The 24,917-nt window shown below is 42.1% G+C and overlaps 1 pseudogene; it reads right to left on the bottom strand.

Moving 5' to 3' along the window:
• Nucleotides 1–258: 258 nt before the first annotated feature.
• LOC143680669 (FAS-associated factor 1-like) lies at nucleotides 259–24,274 on the bottom strand (annotated as a pseudogene).
• Between the last annotated feature and the right edge of the window lie 643 nt (nucleotides 24,275–24,917).

Here is a 24,917-nt window from a genome sequence, read left to right as displayed (position 1 = left end):
CACTTAACAATACACTCCAAATTATTCCAGATCAGTGCATAAAGATCATCCTCGTTCTTTCTTTCTTTATTTTTCATGGATGGGAAATTGTAAGTAGTTATGCTTATTATTTTTTCTCCCCCAGCAATCTCGCAAGAGGCAGAACTGTGACACTGAATTGAGTGAGACGAGACTGTTGGGTGTGTTGGCAAGGAGGCTTTCTCTTGATGCAGGCCTCTGACATGTCAAGGAATGGCTGATTCCACCACTGGGCTATGTTTACACCTTTGCTTCAAGGAAAAGGGTTTCTTGAGGAAGCAACTTTATCTCCAATAATGACTTATTTGGGCCCAACTGGGTTACATCCCTCCTAGGAAAGGTGCTCAGTAACTTGAACTCACCCCATAGAAATCCTTTCGAAACTACAAAATTGAAGACAACTTGGAGTTTATTGCTGGCAAGGAAACGTTGCTCCAGGAACTCGCCACTCGGTGTCTGGATCTGCAGTTTGCTCACAGGCTCAGCATTTTCTTGTTTTGGTTCTGGAGGCAGGACCCGCTCTAAGGACAGCCAGACAGACTCAGGTTCCTCTTCTTGCTCTTTGTGAATCTGCTCCGAATGAAACTGTTCTGCCATTTCTCTCTCACAAGCTTCCCTCTTTGCTCTGTCAGCCTTGAGTGAAAGGTGACAGGCCTCATCTTACTCTCACTTTATGTTTTCTCTGGCTTCCCATTCTTCCTCATCCTTTATATCTTCCTGTTGTTGGGCTGTCAAGATCTCCTTTGCAGCCATGAGTCTCATCATGAACTCATCCACTGTTGTGCTACCTTGTATCACATTTAATACTTCATTAGATGATCGCTTTCCATAATAACCAGGAAAAGTGGAAACTGATCTATTTCTATGAGTTCGAATAGTTTGTGCCACAACACTGGCAAAGTGTCTATTGCACATTGTCAGAAATCTTGCTCTATTGCCGTCCTTTGTCAGATCCCAAGCCCAGGCTATAAGATTTTGACTCAGATAAGAGACAATGGATTCAGCACAAAGTATTTGTGAGCAAAACACGTTGGTTAATACACTTTCATTATGGTGGAAGTAGACAGCAAGAAGCTTTCTATCTCTTGCATAGAAGGTCTCTTGAAAAGCAAATTCCAATGAGCCATTAAAAACATACCGGGACTTCCGGAGAAGATGGCGGCTTAGTAAGACGCGTGGGTCTTAGTTCCTCCTCCAGAAAAGCAACTAAAGAAACAGAAACAATAGGAAACAGCTCCCGGAGTCACGACAGAGACCAAAAAAGACAGCGTACCCCATTCTGGAATGGCTGAACGGGTAGGGAGAATCCGCTGCTGTGAGATACCCGAGGGGTGCACGTTTTCCCGGCTGGGGTGGCTGGCGTCTGGGGTCCCCTCCACGCACATGGCTCCCCGGTCTGACTGGGAACGTTGGATAGCGGGGCCCTCCCGTCACGCTTGGCGTCTCGGGCCAGCTGGGCAATTTGGACCGGCACTCCCCCAAGCCACGGCCAGCGACCCCCGCCTCCACGCGCGGTTTCCCGGGCCGACTGCCCCGCAGACAGACGACCGCCACGAGCGCCACCTACTGGGCAGGAAAAGAAAAACAGAGCCCAGAGATTCCACAGAAAAACCTTTCAACCAGCTGGGTCCCACACCCAGGGAGATCTGATCAAATGCCCAGACACCAGCAGAAAATAATGGATGACGCTCGGAAAATTGAAGATATGGCCCAATCAAAGGAACAAACCAATAGTTCAAATGAGATACAGGAGCTGAGACAACTAATGCTGAATATACGAACAGAAATGGAAAAACTCTTCAAAAACCAAATCAATAAATTGAGGGAGGACATGAAGAAGATATGGGCTGAACAAAAAGAAGAAATAGAAAATCTGAAAAAACAAATCACAGAACTTGTGGGAGTGAAGGACAAAGAAGAAAAAATGGAAAAAACAATGGATACCTACAATGGTAGATCTAAAGAGACAGAAGCTACAATTAGTGAACTGGAGGATGGAACAACTGAATTCCAAAAAGAAACAGAAACTATAGGGAAAAGAATGGAAAAACTTGAGCAGGGAATCAGGGAACTGAATGACAATATGAAGCGCACAAATATACGTGTTGTGGGTGTCCCAGAAGGAGAAGAGAAGGGAAAAGGAGGAGAAAAACTAATGGAAGAAATTATCACTGAAAATTTCCCAACTCTTATGAAAGACCTAAATATACAGATCCAAGAAGTGCAGCGCACCCCAAAGAGAATAGACCCAAATAGGCGTTCTCCAAGACATTTACTAGTTAGAATGTCAGAGGTCAAAGAGAAAGAGAGGATCTTGAAAGCAGCAAGAGAAAAACAATCTGTCACATACAAGGGAAACCCAATAAGACTTTGTGTAGATTTCTCAGCAGAAACCATGGAAGCTAGAAGACAGTGGGATGATATATTTAAATCACTAAAAGAGAAAAACTGCCAACCAAGACTCCTATATCCAGCAAAATTGTCCTTCAAAAATGAAGGAGAAATTAAAACATTTATAGACAAAAAGTCACTGAGAGAATTTGTGACCAAGAGACCAGCTCTGCAAGAAATACTAAAGGGAGCACTAGAGTCAGATACGAAAAGACAGAAGAGAGAGGTATGGAGTAAAGTGTAGAAAGAAGGAAAATCAGATATGATATATATAATACAAAAGCCAAAATGGTAGAGGAAAATAATATCCAAACAGTAATAACACTAAAAGTTAATGGACTGAATTTCCCAATCAAAAGACATAGAATGGCAGAATGGATTACGACCCAGCAATACCACTGCTAGGTATCTACTCAAAGGACTTAAGGGCAAAGACACAGACGGACATTTGCACACCAGTGTTTATAGCAGCATTATCTACAATTTCAAAGAGATGGAAACAGCCAAAATGCCCATCAACAGACGAGTGGCTAAACAAACTGTGGTGTATACCTACGATGGAATATTATGCAGCTTTAAGACAGACTAAACTTATGAAGCATGTAATAACATAGATGGACCTAGAGAACATTATGCTGAGTGAGTCTAGCCCAAAACTAAAGGACAAATACTGTAAGGTCCCACTGATGTGAACCGACATTCGAGAATCAGCTTGGAATATATCATTGGTAACAGAGACCAGCAGGAGTTAGAAACAGGGTAAGATAATGGGTAATTGGAGCTGAAGGGATACAGACTGTGCAACAGGACTAGATACAAAAACTCAAAAATGGACAGCACAATAATACCTAAGTGTAATGTAACTAGGTTGGAACACTGAATGAAGCTGCACCTGAAATATGGTTTTTTGTTTGTTTGTTTGTGTGTTTGTATCTTTTGTTTTTGTTTTTTTCTTTTTCCTTTTTATATATATATATATTATTAGTATTATTATTTTAATTCTCTTCTCTATATTAACATTCTATATCTTTTTCTGCTGTTTTGCTAGTTCTTTTCCTAAATCGATGCAAATGTACTAAGAAATGATGATCATACATCTATGTGATGATACTAAGAATTACTGAGTGCATGTGTAGAATGGAATGATTTCTAAATGTTGTGTTAATTTCTTTTCTTTTTTTTGATTAATAAAAAAATTAAAAAAAAAATGGATAGCACAATAATACCTAATTGTAAAGTAATCATGTTAAAACACTGAATGAAGCTGCATCTGAGCTATAGGGTTTTTTTTGTTTGTTTGTTTTTACTATTATTATTACTTTTATTTCTTTTCTCTACATTAACATTCTATATCTTTTTCTGTTGTGTTGGTAGTTCTTCTAAACCGATGCAAATGTACTAAGAAACGATGATCATGCATCTATGTGATGATGTTAAGAATTACTGATTGCATATGTAGAATGGTATGATTTCTAAATGTTGGGTTACTTTCTTTTTTTCCGTTAATTAATAAAAAAAAATATGAAAACAAACAAACAAACAAAAAAAAACATACCGGATGGCAGTCACCATATCTTGAAGAAAACTCTGCTGTAAATTGTGAAAAGACATCTTCATTTCCTGCAATCATAGGCAATTTTCTCAGGGCAGATCATGCCATGCCGAAAACTTCTCTATCATCCTTTGAAATTCTGTAGCATCTTCCAAGTCATCTCCACTGTTATCACTAACCACATGAACATCGATGGGCTCTTTGGACTGCTCTCGGGTCTGCGCAGGTGAAGATCTTCTTCCCACCGTAAGTCAATGGCAGGGATAAGAAAGCCCTGATTCAGCAAGACACATGGAGTCATCTGTGGCAGAAGTTGGTCAGCCCCCCATAATTGATGGCAAACAGAGATACTTGTAAGGTCATACAGATTCCTCTTTACTTAGCTCCAAAGAAAGGAATGATGAATTCGGGGTTCTCTTTCAGTTGGGAGGGCACATGGCGAGGTCTGCTAGGTTCCTCTCTTCATTTCATAAAGCTTCCCAGGGGGCGTTTTTCTTCTGCTCCAAAGGTCTCTGACTGTGTGGGCTCTACTGGTTCTGCTGGTTCTCCATCCTTATTCTTTTTTTTTTCAATTAAATTTTTTTTATCAATAAACCAATCAACATACAATATGAACATTCTTTTTTCATCACATAGTCGTGTATTCATCATCACGATCATTTCTTAGAACATTTGCATCAATTCAGAAAAAGAAATAAAAAGAAAACAGAAAAGATTCATATATACCATACCCCTTTTCCCTCTCTTTCATTGATCACTAGCATTTCAACGTACTAAATTTATTTTAACATTTGTTCCCCCTATTATTTATTTATTTTTAATCCATATGTTTTACGCATCTGTCCATAAGGTAGATAAAAGAAGCATCAGACACAAGGTTTTCGCAATCACACAGTCACACTGTGAAAGCTGTATCATTATACAATCATCTTCAAGAAACATGGCTACTGGAATACAGCTCTACATTTTCAGGCAGTTCCCTCTAGCCTCTCTGTTATGCTTCAGCTAAAAAGGTGATATCTATTTAATGCATAAGAATAACCTCCAAGATAACCTCTTGACTCTGTTTGGAATCTCTCAGCCATTGACGCTTTAATTTGTCTCATTTCTTTCTTCCCCCTTTTGCTCAAGAAGGTTTACTCAATCCCTTGGTGCTGAGTCCCAGCTCATTCTAGGATTCCTGTCCCACATTGCCAGGAAGATCCACACCCCTGGGAGTCATGTCCCACGTAGAGGAGGGGAGGGCAGTGAGTTTGCTTATTGTGTTGGCTAAGAGAGGCCACATCTGGGCAACAAAAGAGGTCCTCTTGAGAGTGACTCTTAGGCCTAATTTTAAGTAGGCTTACCCTATCCTTTGCAGGGTTAAGTTTCATATGAACAAACCCCAAGATTGGGGGCTCAGCCTATTGCTTTGGTTGTCCCCACTGCTCATGAGAATATCAAGAATTCTCCATTTGGGGAAGTTGAATTTCCCCCCTTTCTCACGATTAACCCAAGGAGACTTTGCAAATACTTTTTATTCACTGTTAAAATCCTTCTGGGATTTATTGAGGCATCACTCTGGACAAGCCTGCAAAATCTCACACCCTGCTTAAGGTTCCATGTACTTATGGTGTTCAATTAAGCTGTCCACATAAGTTATATTAGGAAATGCACTAGTCAAAATATAAATTTAGTACCAAAGGAATATTTTTGGCTTTAGTCTCACACATAAGTTAAAGTTTTAAACTATGAATTACCATTTATTTTGAACACCCTGCATTATTGACATTCCTTTGTTCTTTCTCATGCAAAACATTTTTAAATTTGTACATTTAGTCACTATCATTATACACTCTAGGTATTCTGAGATTATACCATCTCAGTCTTTATCGTCTATCTTTTCTTCCGATTTCATTTGTGCCCCCAGCCCTCCTCTTTCTATCATCTCACATTTAGCTTCATTCAGTGTTCTAACATTATTGTATTACAGTTAGATAGTATTGTGCTATCTATGTCTGAATTTTTACAATCAGTCCTGTTGCACAATATGTATTCTTTCAGTTCCAATTACCCAATATCTACCCTATTTCTATCTCCTGATGACCTCTGTTCTTAACTGAAATTATCCAAGTTCATTAAAGTTAGTTCATATCAGTGAGACCAAACAGTATTTTTCCTTTTGTTTCTGGCTAATCTCAGTCAGCATAATGTTCTTAAGGTCCATCCATGTTGTTACATACTTCATAACTTTATTCTGTCTTACAGCTGCATAATATTACATTATATGTATATACCACAGCTTGTTCAGCCACTCATTGTAGATGGACATTTGGGCTGTTCCATCTCTTGGAAATTGTAAATAATGCTGCTATAAACATTGGTGTGTAAATGTCCGTTTGTGTCTTTGCCCTCATGTCCTCTGAGTAGATACCTAGCAATAGTATTGCCGGGTCATATGGCAATTCTATACTTAGCTTCCTGAGGAACCACCAAAATGCCTTACACAGCGGTTGTACCATTTGACATTCCCACTAACAGTGGATAAGTGTGCCTCTTTCTCCAAATCCTCTCCAGCACTTGTCATTTTCTGTTTTATTGATAATGGCCATTCTGGTGTGTCCGCGACTTCTCGCTCAGCGTCAAGCCCCCGGCCGGCGGGTGAGACAATGAGGAGAGACAGAGAGACGCAGACAAATCCGCGCTGGTGAGAAACACAGATCCAAGACACGCAGCAGTTGTAAGCACAGACCTTTACTGGAGTTAAGCTTACATTCTCTGTTACAGGTTCCGCGCGGGACAAGATACCCCGCGGGGGGACAACCTCTATGCGGCCGTCAGGTACGGCTCCCTGTGGGTCGTCTCCACCCACCCTGTCCGGGTAACCTCTTATATACTGTGCCCAAACCCAATAGGTTAGTGCCACGTATACAGAGGTGATTGGAAGATAGGGTTGGTGGGCGTGTGTGTCATACGCGGAAGCAGGATGTGGGCGCCATCTTGACTCACTCGATGGGCGGGGGGAACTCTAGAGCAGGCTGCAGCGCATCCACTAGGCCCAACCCGGGAGGCGGCTCTCCACATCTCCCCCTTTTTTATTATTTTTGGTCCGTAGACCCTTTCTTAGACCCAGTGTCTCCATTGATGAGTGAGCTCCCGTGAGCTTGATTAGCCCACTACTTGTTTTGGTGCTTTGGGGAGTCTGGACTAGGCTTGCTAGGCACCAACCAGAATGCCTCCTCATATAGAGACCGGAGAGCCCGTGAACTGGAAACCACGTGACTCTCCCTGCAGTGCTTCGCCTCGCAACTGGGCTAAGCGGGGCTCAGGAGAGCGGCAACCAGAGTCGAGAGTGTCACTAGATGTCTCTGTGCAATGGCCGGAGTCTAGTCTGGCCAGGACCGTGACTCTGCCTTAGAGATCATCCTTTAGACAAAAATTATGACTTCTGGTGTCGCCTTTTACACCCGGGACACGGCCATGGGCTTTGCAGCAGATCCTGTTTTCGAGCGCCCCGCCCTGAGTGGCCGGGACGGGTCATACAGTGAGGGGGGAGCTGGTTCGTTACCAGGAGCATCAGGGGCGAGTGACATAGCCAACATGGTAGTAACACGCAATTGCTGCTGTGTCTGGAACAAGCGTTCTAACAAGCATTTAACAGTGACTAATCCCACTAATAGTCCCACTGCTACGAGAATCCAAGTAGTCAAATTGGGCCAAGAGAACCAAGAGGTGACTCGGTTCCACAGACTTTGTACAGTCTCGCCCAGTTTGGAAAGGTCGAAGGCAACGGGGGTTATTAAAACTGGTCCCCCTTCTAAACAATCGAAGGGTGACCGGCGTTTTCGTTGCCATCTCGTCAGTCGCCGCCATCATCAGCAGAGTTGGAGACCGGATCTGGTGGCTCTGGTTGGAGGCTTATCAATTTTCTGGGCAACAGTTCCTTGGCGTCCTCGGGCGACGTCACGGTTCTCACCAGTCTTTCCGGAACCCACACTGGTTGACGTCCTGGCTCCTGGGGAAAAACACAAACAGAGCCTCTGGCCCAGCTGAGCACTGGGTCAGGGCCTTGCCATTGTCCTGACAGGACATCCTTCCAACGGACTAGACCTCTATGTGGAGGACTCGGAGTAGTGTGCTGAAGAGCAGGTGTCATTCCTAGTGAATTTTCATTTAAAAAATTATATGTAAATAAGGCTACAGACAGTTGAGCCTTCGGGGACAGGCCGTGGCCTATTCCTCTAATGGTTTCCTCCGCCTTGCACGTCGGCCAGGCGGAGGGCCATTCCTGTTGTCTTATGATCGACCGATCGGCCCCGGTATCTAGCAGGCCCATGAAGGGTCTGCCTTGTACCTTAATAGTTAGCATGGGTCGAGACTCCAGGGACATATGGAGGCCTTCAAAAACTTCTCCAGTAGATCCAAACCCTTTATTTCCTCTCTGTCTGGTTTTACTCGGGAAGGATGCATGTAAGCTGGGCAAGAGCAGGAGCTGTGCCAGCTTATCACCCTCTGCAATGACTAGGGTGCCTTGCTGAGACTGAACCATAACCTGGGCAAAGCCTGTGAAATCCGAATCTACAATGCCTGGTATAACTGTTAGTCCTTTCAGGGCTGTGGATGCTCTCCCTAATATGAGCCCAACAGTCTTCGTTGGTAAGGGCCCTTTAAAGGAAGTCCCCACCAATTGGACTCCCATGGAGGGGGTCAGTACAAGCCTGGAGGTGGCACAGAGGTCCAGTCCTGCTGATCCAGGGGATGCGCGAATTTGGACGGGTGTTGTGTCGCCGGATGGCATGCAGGGGGGTCCTGTTCAGGGCGGCCAGAAAGGCGCACACCCTGCGCATTGAAGGCTGACTTACAGTCTTCTGCGCGATGGGGTCCCTTGTGGCAACGGCCACATAGCCTGGTTGCCGCATATGGTCTACCAAACTGTTGAGTGGCAGGTGGTTGGCCTTTATTGGGACAGTTTCTCTTAATGTGTCCCAACTGGCCACAATGATAACATCCTCTTGGCTTTGTTCCTAGGTCTTTGGATTTCTTTGCAGCTACTTGTAAGGAGCTGGCTAGCATGGCAGCTAGACCTGCATTAGTTAACGGGCTACCAGCATCTCTGCAGAGCCGAACCCATTCCGTCAGGTTTTTTCCTCTGTTTTGTGCTAGGATAACTTTACATTCTTTATTGCATTGTTCAAATATCATTTGTTTGACTACGGTCTCTGCTACTCCTGGGTCTGAGAAAATTCTCTCAGCCGCAGTTTGCATTTTGGCTACAAAATCCACGAAGGGTTCTGTGGGGCCCTGATGTATGTTGCTGAGTGAGGCTTGACCCTCTCCCTCACCTGTCAGCTTTTTCCAGGCTCCTACGAAACAACGGAAAATCTGGGCATAGACTTCTTGAGGGAACCCTGTTTGATTCTGGGAGTGGGCACCTTTCCCCAATAGCATATCTGCATTCCACCCGCCACGTCTCCCCGCTGCGTTTCTCACGGCTTGTTCCTCAGCTAGCTCCTCAAACCATGCTTTCCAATCTATATATCGGCCCTGTGGTAAACAAGCACGGGCCAGCTGAAAAATATCTGCGGGTGTATGATTCAGGGCGGAAAGGTTTTCAACCATATTCAGGGTAAAAGGGGCATTGGGGCCATACTGATGGACGGCCTGCCTCAATTCCTTTAAAATTTTGTAATCATATGGCTCATACTGGTTATTACCTTGGGGATTGATAATAACCGGGTACATCTCTGAGACTGGTTCTGGCTTAAGCGGCTGGCAACCACCCATCATACCGAAAGGTCTAAAGGCTGAAAAGGGGTTCCATTTCCAGAAATGTCTCCCTCCATCACTTGGTGACGTAAGGTCTCGAGGGCTCGCGTACGCAGGCGGGGGGTACGGCTGTAACTGCCCCTCCCCCGACCAGCCTGTAAGGGGTTCCGGGTCTCGCAAAGGAGGGCCACTGTAATTACCTGATTCGGCCACCAGAGGGAGCCCGTGGTGAGGGTTTTTGGCGAGATCACCAAAACCATTCACCGGAAGCCGCCGCGCCCCTGCAGCAGGCGCTGGCGGGGCGGAAGGCTGCGTGGGTGAGACAGGGGGCCTCCCCCAATCGATCAGCGGAGGCGCGTCTGCACCCTCGGTCTCATCACCATCTGACTCTGAGTCAGAGGTGTCTGAACTAGCGCCAGACTCTGGCGGCTTACAAGTGGGCGGCTCACTTTCACAGGAGCCGTCCGCTAAAAGGGTCTTTAAGGGAGCTAACAAAGGTAAACTTCCGGACTGCCCCATGTTTGCAGTCGGCACTGTACTTTAATCACTCGGAGAGCTCTTCCGAGTCCCCGGGGCTACCTGAAAGCCCGCGGGCCTTAACTCTCACGTAATAAGAAGTACTCACCTTCTCGCGGTGATCAGGCGCGGGAAGTCCGCTGCGAACTCAAGAAGCACGTCCTCACCAGCTCAGGGAAAGGCAGCAGAAGGGTTCCCCGTACGGGCCACCACTTGTCCGCGACTTCTCGCTCAGCGTCAAGCCCCCGGCCGGCGGGTGAGACAATGAGGAGAGACAGAGAGACGCAGACAAATCCGCGCTGGTGAGAAACACAGATCCAAGACACGCAGCAGTTGTAAGCACAGACCTTTACTGGAGTTAAGCTTGCATTCTCTGTTACAGGTTCCGCGCGGGACAAGATACCCCGCGGGGGGACAACCTCTATGCGGCCGTCAGGTACGGCTCCCTGTGGGTCGTCTCCACCCACCCTGTCCGGGTAACCTCTTATATACTGTGCCCAAACCCAATAGGTTAGTGCCACGTATACAGAGGTGATTGGAAGATAGGGTTGGTGGGCGTGTGTGTCATACGCGGAAGCAGGATGTGGGCGCCATCTTGACTCACTCGATGGGCGGGGGGATCTCTAGAGCAGGCTGCAGCGCATCCACTAGGCCCAACCCGGGAGGCGGCTCTCCACACTGGTGGGTGTGAAATGATATCTCATTGTGGTTTTCATTTGCATTACCCTAATAGCCAGGGAAGTTGAGCATCTTTTCATAAGCATCCTTTTGTATTTCCTCTTCTGAGACGTGTCTGTTCAAGTCTTTTGCCCATTTCGTAATTGGATTGGCTGTCTTTTTGTTGTTGAGTTGAACAATCTCTTTGTAAATTCTGGATACTAGACCTTTATCTGATATGTCATTTCCAAATATTGTCTCCCATTGTGTAGCCTGTCTTTTTACTTTCTTGACAAAGTTCTTCGATGCACAAAGTGTTTAATTTTGAGGAGTTCCCATTTACTTATTTCTTCCTTCAATGCTTATGCTTTGGGTGTAAGGTCCAGGAAACTGCCTTCTAGTATAAGATTTATAAGATATTTCCATACATTTTCTTCTAACAGTTTTATTGTCTTAGATCTAATGTTTAGGTCTTTGATCCATTTTGAGTTAATTTTTGTATAGGGTGTGAGATATGGATTCTCTTTCATTCTTTTGCATATGGATATCCAGTTCTTTAGGCACCATTTATTGAAGAGAATTTTCTGTCCCAGGTGAGTTGACTTGACTGCCTTGTCAAAGATCAATTGTCCATAGATGAGAGGGTCTATAACTGAACAATTTAGTCGATTCCATTGGTCAGTATATCTATCTTTATGCCAGTACCCTGCGGTTTTGACCACTGTAGCTTTGTAATATGCCTTAAAGTCAGGTAACGTGAGGCCTCCGACTTCAATTAATTTTCTCAGGATACTTTTAGCTATTTGGGGCAACCTGCCCTTCCAGATAAATTTGGTTATTGGTTTTTCTATTTCTGAAAAGTAAGTTTTGGGGATTTTAATTGGTATTGCATTGAATCTGTAAATTAATTTAGGTAGAATTGACATCTTAACTATATTTAGTCTTCCAATCCATGAACATGGTATACCCTTCCATTTATTTAGGTCTTCTGTCATTTATTTTAGCAATTTCTTATAGTTTCCTTTGTATAGGTCTTTTGTCTCTTTAGTTAAATTTATTCCTAAATATTTTATTCTTTTGGTTGCAATTGTAAATGGAATTTTTTTCATGATTTCCCCCTCAGATTGTTCATACTGGTGTATAGAAACACTACAGATTTTTGAGTGTTGAACTTGTAACCTACCACTTTGCTGTGCTCATTTATTAACTCTAGTAGTTTTGCGGTGGATTTTTCAGGAGTTTTGATGTATAGTATCATATCATCTGCAAACAGTGGGAGTTTTACTTCTTCCTTTCCAATTTTGGTTCCTTGTATTTCTTTTTCTTGTCTAATTGCTCTGGCTAGAACCTCCAACACAATCCAAATAACAATGGTGATAGTGGACATCCTTGTCTTGTTCCTGATCTTAGGGGAGAAGTTTTAAGTTTTTCTCCATTGAGAATGATGTTAGCTCTGGGTTTTTCCTATATTCCCTTTTTCATGTTGAGGAGGTTCCCTTCTATTCCTATCCTTTGAGGTGTTTTCAACAGGGAAGGATGTTGAATTTTGTCAAATGCCTTTTCTGCATCAATCGAGATGATCATGTGGTTTTTCTGCTTTGATTTGTTGATATGGTGTATTATTACATTAATTGGTTTTCTTATGTTGAACCATCTTTGCATACCAAGGATGAATCTTACTTGGTTATGGTGTATAATTCTTTTAATACACTGCTGGATTCGATTTGCAAGAATTTTCTTGAGGATTTTTGCGTCTATATTCATAAGAGAAATAGTCTGTAGTTTTCTTTAATATTTTTGTCTGGCTTTGGTATGAGGGTGATGTTGGCTTTGTAGAATGAGTTAGGTTACTTTCCCTCCTCTTCAATTTTTTTTTTAAATATATCAATTGGGATATATTTTTCTAACATAAGCAGAAGAGTAAAAGTTAGACTGGGGTCCAGGGCAGTTGTTTTTGTTTCCTATTCAATACGCTTTCTGAATAAAAATTATTTTAAAACATATAAATTAAATCCCCTTGATGAAAAGTACATGCAGCATACTGTCACAAAAATTATGAAGTAATAAATATTATAAATCATACGTCCCTCCTCTTCAATTTTTTGAAGAGTGTGAGCAGGATTGGTACTAATTCTTTCTGGAATGTTTGGTAGAATTCACATATGAAGCCATCTGGTTGGACTTTTCTTTTTGGGGAGCTTCTTAATGACTGATTCAATTTCTTTACTTGTGATTGGTTTGCTGAGGTCATCTATTTCTTCTCAAGTCAGTGTTGGCTATTCATGCCTTTCTAGTAAGTTGTCCATTTCATCTACATTGTCGAGTTTATTAGCATAAAGTTCTTCGTAGTATCCTCTCATTACTTCCTTTATTTCTGTGGGGTCAGTGGTTATGTCTCCTCTTCCATTTCTGATTTTATTTATTTGCATCCTCTCTCTTCTTTTCATCACCCTCACTAAGGGTCCATCAATCTTATTGATTTCTCATAGAACCAGCTTCTGGTTTTGTAGATTTTCTCAATTGCTTTCATGTTCTCAATTTCATTCATTTCTGCTCTAATTGTCACTATTTCTTTCCTTTTGCTTGCTTTGGGGTTAGTTTGCTGTTCTTTCTCTAGTTCTTCTAAGTGGGCAGTTAATTCCTCGATTTTTGTTCTTTCTTCTTTTTTGATATAGGCATTTAGGGCAATAAATTTCCCTGTTAGCACTGCCTTTGCTGCATCCCATAAGTTTTGATATGTTGTGTTTTCATTTTCATTTGCCTTGAGATATTTACTGATTTCTCTTGTAATTTCTTCCTTATCCCACTGGTTGCTTAGGAGTGTGTTGTTGAACCTCCATATATTTGTGAATTTTCTGGCATTCTGCCTATTATTGATTTCCAACTTCATTCCTTTATGATCTAAGAAAGTGTTTTGTATGATTTCAATCTTTTAAACTTTATTGAGACTTGCTTTGTGACATAGCATAAGGTCTATCCTTGAGAATGATCCATGAGTACTTGAGAAAAAGGTATATCCTGCTGTTGGGTATAATGTTATATAAGTGTCTGTTAAGTCTAGGTCATTTATTGTATTATTCAAATTTCTTTATTGATCCTCTGTCTAGATGTTCTGTCCATTGATGAGAGTGTGGAATTGAAGTCTCCAACTATTATGGTAGCTGTGTCTATTTCTCTTTTCAGTGTTTGCATCATGTATTTTGGAGCATTCTGGCTTAGTGCATAAATATCTATGATTGTTATGCCTTCTGGTTGAACTGTTCCTTTTATTAATACATAGTGTCCTTCTTTGTCTCTTTTTTTTAAAACTTTTTTATTAATTAAAAAAATTAACAAAACATTAAGATATCATTCCATTCTACATATACAATCAGCAATTCTTAATATCATCACATATTGCATATTCATCATTTTTTAGAACATTTGCATCAATTTAGAAAATGAAATAAAAAGACAACAGAAAAAGAAATAAAATGACAATAGAGAAAAAAAGATTATACATACCATACCCCTTACCCCTTGCTTTCATTTACCATTAGCATTTCAAACTAAATTTATTTTAACATTTGTTCCCCCCTATTCTTCTTTGTCTCTTTTAACTGTTTTACATTTGAAGTCTAATTTGTTGGATATTAGTATTGCTACTCCTTCTCTTTTCTGATTGTTTTTGCATGAAATATCTTTTCCCAACCTTTCACTTTCAACCTGTGTTTATCCTTGTGTCTAAGATGCATTTCTTGTAGACAGCATATAGATGGGTCCTGTTTTTTAATCCATTCTGCCAGTCTATGTTTTTTGATTGGGGAGTTTAATCCATTAACATTTAGTGTTATTACTGTACAGGTAGTATTTTCTTCTACCATTTTGCCTTTTGGATTTTATATGTCATATCTAATTTTCCTTCTTTTTACCTTTACTCATAGTCTTCCTTTCTACATTCTTCTCCTCACCTCTCTCTTTTGTCTTTTCGTATCTGTCTCTAGTGCTTTCTTTAGTATTTCTTGCACAGCTAGTCTCTTGATCACAAATTCTCTCAGTGATGTTTTGTCTGAAAATATTTTAATTTCCCCCTCATTTTTGAAGGACAATTTTGCTGGATATGGAATTCTTGATTGGCAGTTTTTCTCTTTCAGTAATTTAAATATATCATCCCACTGTCTTTTTGCCTCCATGGTTTCTGCTGAGAAATCTATGCATAGTCTTATTGGGTTTCCCTTGTATGTAATGGATTGCTTTTCTCTTGCTGCTTTCAAGATACTCTCTTTTTCTTTGACCTCTGACATTCTGATTAGTAAGCATCTTGGAGTATATCTATTTGGATATATTCTCTTTGGGGTATGCTGCACTTCTTGGATCTGTAATTTTAAGTCTTTCATAAGAGTTGGGAAATTTTCAGTGATAATTTCTTCCATTAGTTTTTCTCCTTCTTTTCCCTTCTCTTCTTCTGGGACACCCGCAACACACATATTCATGTGCTTCATATTGTCATTCAATTCCCTGAGTCCCTGCTCATATTTTTCCATTTTTTCCCCTATAGTTTCTGTTTCTTGTCGGATTTCAGATGTTATGTCCTCCAGTTCATTAATCCTATCTTCTACCTCTCGAAATCTAACATTGTAGGTTTCCATTGTTTTTTCATCTCTTCTACTGTGCCTTTCATTCCCATAAGTTCTGTGATTTGTTTTTTCAGACTTTTGATTTCCTCTTTTTTGTTCATTCCTTGCCTTTTTTGTATCCTCCCTCAATTCACTGATTTGATTTTTGATGAGGTTTTCCACGTCTGTTTGAACATTCTGATTAATTGTTTCAACTCCTGTATCTCATTCGAATTGTTGGTTTGATCCTTTGATTGGGCCATATCTTCAGTTGTCCTAGTATGATTCTGTTATTTTTTGCTGGCCCCTAGGCATTTACTTACCTTAATTAGCTTATTCTGGAGATTGTTTTCACTTTTTTTTACTTACGATTTTCTTGCTGGATGACTTTGTTGTCTATCTGCTCTTTGACATTCAGTTCAGTTTATTCTGGACCTGTAGCTTAGGTTTTGTTTAACAGATCAGAATTCTTCAGTTCTTGTTTCTTGCCCTGCTTGTATGGTGCCTTTTTCCCATCTTAGGAGGGTCTACGTAAGTATTATAGACCCCAGTAAGATTTTCCCAGACCAAACTGGTCTCCTATCAGGAGGAAAGAGTCACCTGCATCAGTCTTCCCTAAGGGTAAGACCCAGCAGATTGAAAGGCTTTCATTTTTCCTATCCTGCCCAGTATGTGGTGCTTGTCTGCCTGCAGGTCCCACCAGCATAAGGTGATGTGGTACCTTTAACTTCAGCAGACTCTCCCTGCTAGGGGCATGGTGGAGACAGAGGAGAGGTTGTAGGCTGGTTTTAATCACTTCACTTTTCCAGACCTTGAGGTCTGAACTCCTTGAGGGAGGAATTATACCTGGGGTGGGCCCCACCCCTCTCCTGGGGAAGGCACAGGCTCCAGACAAACACTCAAACAAGCTTAATTTTGCCTATGCCTGGGGCAGTGGAGCCCGAGAAACCTCGCAGCTGTATCCAAAGAGCAGTCAAGCTGTAGAAACACAGCCACCAAAACGAAAGAGAAAAATCCTTTTCAGAGCAGGACCCCCATTCCTTGGGTTTGCCAATCAAGAGCTTCAGTTGGTATGTTGTTCTTTGTATTCCCAGGTCCTAGGTGTCCCCTCCTTTCCTTCAGGGCCCAGACCTTCTCAAATCCAAATTTCTTTTTTTTTTCTTTTTCCATCAGCCCTGCTCTGTCTGCACTGGGGCAAAAACCAGTGACCGTCACTTTTACTCCAGGTTCAGCTGAGCTGGGGGCCTATTTTTAGTAGTCAGAATTTGTTAATTAATTCCACAATTGGCATTTGGTTGGGCTCAGCCCCTGCTGCTGGAAAAGTCTCTTTCCTTTCCCCTCTGGGAAGCAGCCTGTGGGGGAGGGGTGCCGGCCACTGCAGCTTGGGGGACTCATGGTTCTGGGGGGGCTCGCAGCTGGTCCAGTTGGTCCAGACTGGGGTACACTGTGTGTCAGGTCACTGACGTGGCCCCAGCAGTTGTTCTGTATTGTTCTTGGCTATTTATTAGCTGCTCTGGAGGACGAACTAAATCCCACACCTTGCTAAGCCGCCATCTTGCACCTTCCCCGTCCTTATTCTTCTGTATCGCAGTGGAGATGTATTGAGTTTGTTCAACCAACCTGAAAGGTTTAGGAGGTGAAAGGGTGAGAAAGAAGAAAGGTAGACCAGGAAATTTAAAGTGGGGGGGGAGGGTTATTTCTGCACTCCTGGGCAGAGCTCACCGAACCTAAGATGGAGGGAGGTGAGTGTGTGCTTGGGCTTTGGCGCGGGCAGCTTTTAAGGATGGAGGTCAGGTGACGTTCGAAGGGGCGGTTCATTAGTTTCCGAAGTCATGTTGGGAGGGGCGACACAACCTCCGCAGCTCCAGTTGCAGTGCCTTTCCCCGTTCCCCGGAACTAACACAACCCTCTATACAAAATAGACATGGATTGTTGCTGATCGTTTTCTATTACAGATAATGCCACAATGAGATGTCTTGGCATTTTATTTTTTAGCAATGGAGGTGTAGCTTCAGCGTAGAGTATAAGAAGTGGGGTTGCTAGATCAAATGCATTTATAACGTTTTAGGAAAGCTCTTTTTTTTTTTTTCTTAGGCTGTATGGCTGGGTCACATTTCATTATTTTTCCATATGAGTATCTTGTTATTGCAGCACCTTTTGTTGAATTTTTGTTTGCTTATTTTTTGGGAAGTGCATGGAGCAGGAATGGAACCTGTGTCTCCTGCATGGCAGGCAAGAATTCTACCACTGACCTACCCGTGCACCCCATAGCAAAGCTCTTTTTTTTTTTTTTTTTTTTTACATTTTTTTATTAATTAAAAAAAATTAACTAACACAACATTTAAAAATCATTCCATTCTACATATGCAATCAGTTATTCTTAATATCATCACATAGATGTATGATCATCATTTCTTAGTACATATGCATCGATTTAGAAAAAGAAATAGCAAGACAACAGAAAAAGAAATAAAATGATAATATAGAGAAAAGATAAAAATAAAAATAAAAAATACAAAAATATATAAGAAAAAAATAAAAAAATAAAAGATAAAAAAACAAAAAAAACTATAGCTCAGATGCAGCTTTATTCAGTGTTTTAACATAATTACATTACAATTAGGTAGTGTTGTGCTGTCCATTTTTTTTTTTTTTTTTTAGAAATCATACCATTCTACATATGCAATCAGTAATTCTTAACATCATCACATAGATGCATGATCATCGTTTCTTAGTACATTTGCATCGGTTTAGAAGAACAGCAATACAACCGAAAAAGATATAGAATGTTAATATAGAGAAAAAAATAAAAGTAATAATAGTAAGAACAAAACAAAACAAAACAAAACAAAACAAAACAAAAACCTATAGCTCGGATGCAGCTTCATTCATGATTACTTTACAATTAGATATTATTGTGCTGTCCATTTTTGAGTTTTTGTATCTAGTCCTATTGCACAGTCTGTATCCCATTAGCTCCAATTACCCATTATCTTACCCTGTTTCTAACTCCTGCTGAACTCTGTTACCAATGACATATTCCAAGTTTATTCTCGAGTGTCGATTCACATCATTGGGACCATACAGTATTTGTCTTTTAGTTTTTGGCTAGACTCACTCAGCATAATGTTCTCTAGGTCCATCCATGTTATTACATGCTTCATAAGTTTATCCTGCCTTAAAGCTGCATAATATTCCATCGTATGTATATACCACAGTTTGTTTAGCCACTCGTCTGTTGATGGACATTTTGGCTGTTTCCATCTCTTTGCAATTGTAAATAACGCTGCTATAAACATTGGTGTGCAAATGTCCGTTTGAGTTTTTGCCCTTAATTCCTTTGAGTAGATTCCCAGCAATGGTATTGCTGGGTCGTATGGCAATTCTATATTCAGCTTTTTGAGGAACCGCCAAACTGCCTTCCACAGTGGTTGCACCATTTGACATTCCCACCAACAGTGGATAAGTGTGCCTCTTTCACTGCATCCTCTCCAGCACTTGTCATTTTCTATTTTGTTGATAATGGCCATTCTGGTGGGTGTGAGATGATATCTCATTGTGGTTTTGATTTGCATTTCTCTAATGGCCGCAAAGCTCTTTTTTAAATGATCCTGTGACAGTGACTTCCCATAGGCAGGATTATGACCTCAGACTCTCATCCTGTCTGTCCCCGACCTTGGCTTCAAGAAGAATTCTAGTGTCTCTCTTTCTTCACTGAGTGAAGTGTGGCGTGACAGCCTAGAGGTCAGGACCCCTTCCCTTAGAGAAGCACAGAACAGCTTGCGTGACATTTATCCCCTAATCCCTGTCGGTGACCAACTCTCCCAAGACTGCTGAACTGAATCTCACAAGACTCTGCTGAAACCCCATTGTAACCAAATCTCAAAAAGCTCAGTTAAACTTTATAAGCCACTCTCTTGGCGCGTGTCTCCTTTTTGGTTTTGTGCAGACTGCTGACTTTCTTTTCTCAGCCAGCCGCCATTGGGTAGAATTTTCTCCTGTTCATAAGTCCCTATTTAAAACTCATGGGTACTATTCTGCCTGGCGTGTTTTTGGTCTTGGGGTTGTGCTGGGCTGGAACAGTGCGTACTCCACCGTCTCTACCAGGTCATTTCCCTCCACGGGATGGCCCCTCTGGGCTGCTCCACCTCTCCACATCCTCCTGAAATTCAGGGCCGACCACAAGCCCCACCTCCCCCGTGGACCCTGCCATACGTGGTTTAGCTTACAGAGATCGCATTCTCAGAATGTCTGGAGCATATCTGAAATACCTGGGCAAACCATACCTAATATTACCAGATGGTATCCTGTTTTGTTATTTAATTCTTCATTCAACATTTCCTGAGTAGAGAAACTTGGAGACCAAGACCCAGCCCTGCTCTTTGGACACTGACTATTCAAAAGATGGGGACAGGAAACAGGCGATTACAGAGTGTGGGTGCTGCTTGGTGCTAGGGGTGCTAGAAGAGGGGTGCCTTCTCGAGGCTGGGGGTGATCCAGGTGAAATGTTTTAGAGGGATGGGTAATATTGGAGCTGAAAATTGAAGGAGACATGGGAGGGGGCAGAGCCAATTGCCGATCAAGGTCAGATTTTCATGAACACTTCTCTACCCATGGACTCAAATATATTGTTTGAGTGAATGAATTACTGAATGGAGAATAGATTGGAGAGGGGAAGAACTAGAGGCCTAGGAACTCTTTGGGAGCTATTGCAGTTATGCAAGGGATAATCACAGCCTAAACTTGACTAGATGGGTCTGAAGGTTATTGAGAACTTACAATCAATAGAATTTGGTTATTGATTAGATGCAGGAGGAGGAGCAGGGAGCTAAGTTAAAATTGGATAAGACATCTAACTTTTGTGGCTTGGAGACAACTGGATTGCTCTTGGTGTCTTTGCTGAGTCAGGTAATTAAAAAAAAATAAATTGGATTTTATGAGTGGGTGAGGAAATGGATTTCCTTTTGCACATATTTTGTTTGACTTGCCTAAGTTTCATTCAAGTAAAGACATTTAATAGTTGGTAGTTTCCATGAAAAATCAGGGGACTTATCTAGACTAAGGTAAAGATTTGTGGGTGTGCTGGTTGGAAAGGATTATGTACCTCAGAAAAGCCATGTTTTAATCCTGATCCATCTCATGGAGGCAGCTGTTTCTTTTAATCCTTATTCAGTACTGCAGGTTAGAAGCTTGATTAGATTATCCCCACAGAGATGTGACATACCGAATTGTGAGTCTAACCTTTGATTAGAGGGAGATGTGACTCTATCCATTCCAGATGGGTCTTAATTAGTTTAGGGAATCCCTTAAAAGAGGAAAGAGTTTGGAGAGAGCACAGTGCCTTGAGAACCATGAGAGCCCACGCAGCCAGAGACCTTTGAAGATGAAGAAAGAAAACGTCCCTGGGGGGAGCTACATGAAACAAGAAGCCTGGAGAGAAAGCTAGCAGACATCGCCATGTTCCCCATGGGCCTTTCCAGTTGAGAGAGAAACCCTGAACTTCATCGGCCTTTCTTAAGAGAATGTAACTTCTTTTGGTGCCTTAATTTGGACATTTTTATAGACTTGCTTTAACTGGGACATTTCCCTGGCCTTAGAGTTGTAAACTTGCAACTTATTAAGTTCCCCTTTTAAAAAACCATTCTGTTTCTGGTATATCGCATTCCGGCAGCTTGCAAACAAGGACAGTGGGTCATTGGATATGGATGACAAATGAAGCAACACCTAGAAAAAAAGTGTGGCTTGAGAGAAGTGGACTGAGTCCGAAACCTGGAGGAAGAGTCACATTTAAGAGATAATTAGGAGACTGAGAAGGAGTAGCCAGAGAGGAGGGAGGAAAGCCGGGGCCTGGTGCCAAAGAAACAGAAAAGAGTGCTAAAGAAAGGAGGTAGTAAGTCAAAATGATCCTGAGAGAGCAAGTCTGAGGAGGGTGTAAAAGGGTCCACTGAGGGCGTTGTTGTGAAAGAACAGTTTCAATAGACTGATGGGGCTGAAGCTAGGTTCCGGGAGCTTAAATGCCAAGTAGGACAAGAGGCAGGGGAGGTAGCAGTGAGAGCTGAGAAAGGGGGATGCTTAAGCGGAGAAAGGGAGAGCCCTTTGAAGTGGGTCTCCCCTTCTCCATTGTCCTCTGTAACCAGCCAGGGAGGAGGAAGGCTGCGATGGGACATGGGATGGAGAAGGACTGTGGCAATTGCCATATAAACACACCATCAAGGGAAGCTGCCAAGGCTGGGCCCTGAGGATCTGGAATGGATCCCATCTTCCTTCTGTAGCAGGAAGTGGAGTTGAGATCTGAGCTGCCAGTGGAATTTCCGAGCTGTGGGGAGGTGCCTGGTGAAGGCTTTTTATTTATTTATTTTTTCATTCATGAGGAAGAGTTGGAATTAAGTGCCCTCCCCCAAACATTCCCTCCCACAGAGGAAGCGCTTAATTTAGCCCTATTTTCACAGTTGAAAAATATCCTGGGCTTGTTTGTCACCCTCTAATGTGGCAGGATGTCAAAACGGGATGCTTTATGTCTTGATTTCAGCTGAAGCACTGAGAGAATAGGTGGCACCATCCCAACCTCAGCGCTAGGGGAAGTCCTGTCAGACCACCTATACAGGATATGGAAAGAGGTGTGGGAAACGAGCTTTGGGATCTGTAGATGGCCCCTTTCTCCGGCCCATAAAGGAAGTTGGCTAGGCAGAGAGTTGGAAATTAGAGAAAATTTCTTTGGAGGCACTTGCATTATGGGTCTGTCCCTTTGGGGATAAGATAGGGAGGTGGTTCCCTCTATCTCAGGTCAGATGAGAGGGACTTCATTGGCACCCTTCAGAAAGTTTGACATGTGCCCCTGGAGCTTACAGAACCCAACGGACTGTGATTCATTTCTTAATTCACCCAAGAAATTTGATTGTGAAAGACTGTGTCTAGAACTGTCGAGATCTAAAGGAAACGTGTCTGTGTTTGGAAAGTAACTGCACCCCCGAGGTGGTGGGTCAAAGGAGCTAGTCAATTTGCTTTTACCGGATGTAGCCACACAAAAAAAGTTGGGTTGTCTTAGATCCTTCCCTATAGGGCTCCCTGGCACGAGAGCTGGGCCTGGAGGTGAACCATCCCGGCTACCTGGGGGCCAAGATGCTTTTCACCCGTGTCAAGGGAATTTCAGGAGATAAATCTCTCCTGCTGGGGAAATGGCACCAAAGAATATACAAAAGTTCCACGAAACAGTCAGCTTTAAACATCAGCCAAACCAGTGAATTCTAATACCAGTTCACAACAATACTAGTCAAGTAAGATTTACTGGTCTCAACCTCTTCTCTTTCCCCCTAGAGGGAAAAAACTGCAGAATAAGCAAGCTAAGGGGTTGGGAACAGAAGCTAACTGAACCTTCCTTTCCCATTTTATGTTTCTCACCTGGAGCAGGCCGAAGCTAGGGAGGGAAGAAGTTTTAATATTAGAAGAGGTTCAGAGCTTTGACCTTTACACAGGGCCAGGTGTTCAGTTATTAAAATGTGGCTATTTTGTGATCGAAGTGACTAAAGAGCTTTTTATTATCTGAGCAAGACCAGAATAGTCATGGAGCCTGTGACAGAGCCTGCTAGTTGTCTCTACAATAAAAGCCATAAAAGCTTTAGCTGGCCATATTACCATTTAATTAAACACTGAATTTACCAGCCTCCGTCGCAGTGAGGTGAGGCAATGAGAATATTCTTCTAGCCAATAGGAAGTAAGCAGAGGTGATGAATGCAATTTCTGAGTCATGTCCTCAATAAAGAAAGGAGCATGCCCTCTCCTTCCCCTTTGTCCCTTCCTGCTGGCTGGAATGGGAATATGATGGTAGGAACTACAGCAGCCACTTAAGACCAAGAGTTGGAAGCATATACACGAGGGTGGCAGATCAACAAGATAGAAGGAATCCGGTTTCCTGACACTACAATTGGTGTATGTTGGCTACTTATTGCTGCTAATAGCAAAATCCTAGAAGAGGGATGAGTTCAGAGTATCTGTCAGAGATAGCTTTGAAAAGACATTCTAAGCAAGAGATAAAAATAGGAGTCCAGGGCATCCTCAGGCACTTACATGAAGGGATCTTGGGTGTACAGTGGGCACCAGTCCAGCAGCAAAGTTCAGAACACAGTTGATGCCTTCATATTCAAGCCTGTTATTTCAATATGCCCTCAAAAAAAAATGTCTACTATGTACTTTGGGTAAGTTTACTTGAATGTCAAATTGAGTGTGGACTGGACAAATAACCCAGAAGCCTTCTAGTGTTTTGAAGGGACTAGATTGCTAAAGAAACTCCAAGACTCATCTGTAGGTGATCAGGGATGATTGCTAACTCCTAAAGCAACTCTTGGTCCCCCAGATTTGCTGTGAAAGCTACACAGAACTCAGGAAGGCCACACACTTCAAACCCCCTTTAAATCAAGAAGAATTAGTCTTGATGTGGGTAATGCCAAGACCAAACTGGAAATGAACAGAAACAAATGGACCAACCAAGGAACTCTCTCCATTGTCGGGACACGGAGTTTCATGATTCCTGCTTACCCAGAGGGATTTGATAATAGCTGTGGACCACCGAAAGCTGTGTGGGTTTTCATTATTCTATTTTTCAAGCGGAAGTTTTTGTTGCCATTATCCTGTTCCAACGTCAGCACTGTACATATCTCACATGGTGGGGGTCAGATAACGTGTTTTTATTTAAAAGCCAATGAACATGAAGGAGTTTATCCATACCTGATGGAGAGAGCTGCAGCTCTTCCGGAGATCCTGAATTTGCAGTGGAATTCTTTATTGAATAGGATTTTGGGGTCATCTTCCTTGGGGAGGGGCCAATGACTTTTTTATGTATGGAAAGAAGGGTTTGCATTAAGTATGTATACATTTTCCATAAAGTATGATTTTTTTCCCCATAAAATATGATTTTTTTTTTTTATATTTTGAAAACACTCAAGAATGAAAACTTTAATCTTTCAAATTAGGGCCAGAGGTAATTCAAAGGACAATGTTAATACACCTAGAATTCTAGATGGACCATACTAGGTTTCAAAAATGTAGAAAAAATAATTCTGAGTTTATCAACCTATTCTGGAAGATACATGTTTCAGACAATTTCTAGATGAGATAACGGTTCCAAAGTCCTTCCGTTAATATTATAAAACACAATAGAAAATTAAATAAATGGCTTAGATTTTAGGATAGAGGTTACTAAAATCAGTTTGGTCAGTCAAGATTTGTATCTTTCCTACAAAGCTGAATATAATGATACACTGACTCACGGTGCTGCTTCTTCAAAACAATAAAATCTGCCATTTTTAAGGATTACCAAAGTCACATTTAAAACAGAGAACAAAACATTTTCTAGGCAGTAGTCAAAGAAAGGGAGGGGATGCTCTGCATGATAAATTCAGTTTGGCGGCATGAGATTAGCTTTCCACATTTGTGAAACACAACACCTA

This window comes from Tamandua tetradactyla, chromosome 1, assembly GCF_023851605.1.
Source record: "Tamandua tetradactyla isolate mTamTet1 chromosome 1, mTamTet1.pri, whole genome shotgun sequence".
NCBI lineage: Eukaryota > Metazoa > Chordata > Mammalia > Pilosa > Myrmecophagidae > Tamandua > Tamandua tetradactyla.
Note: the sequence above shows the minus strand (reverse complement) of the source record. Positions and strands in the feature narration are given on the sequence as shown.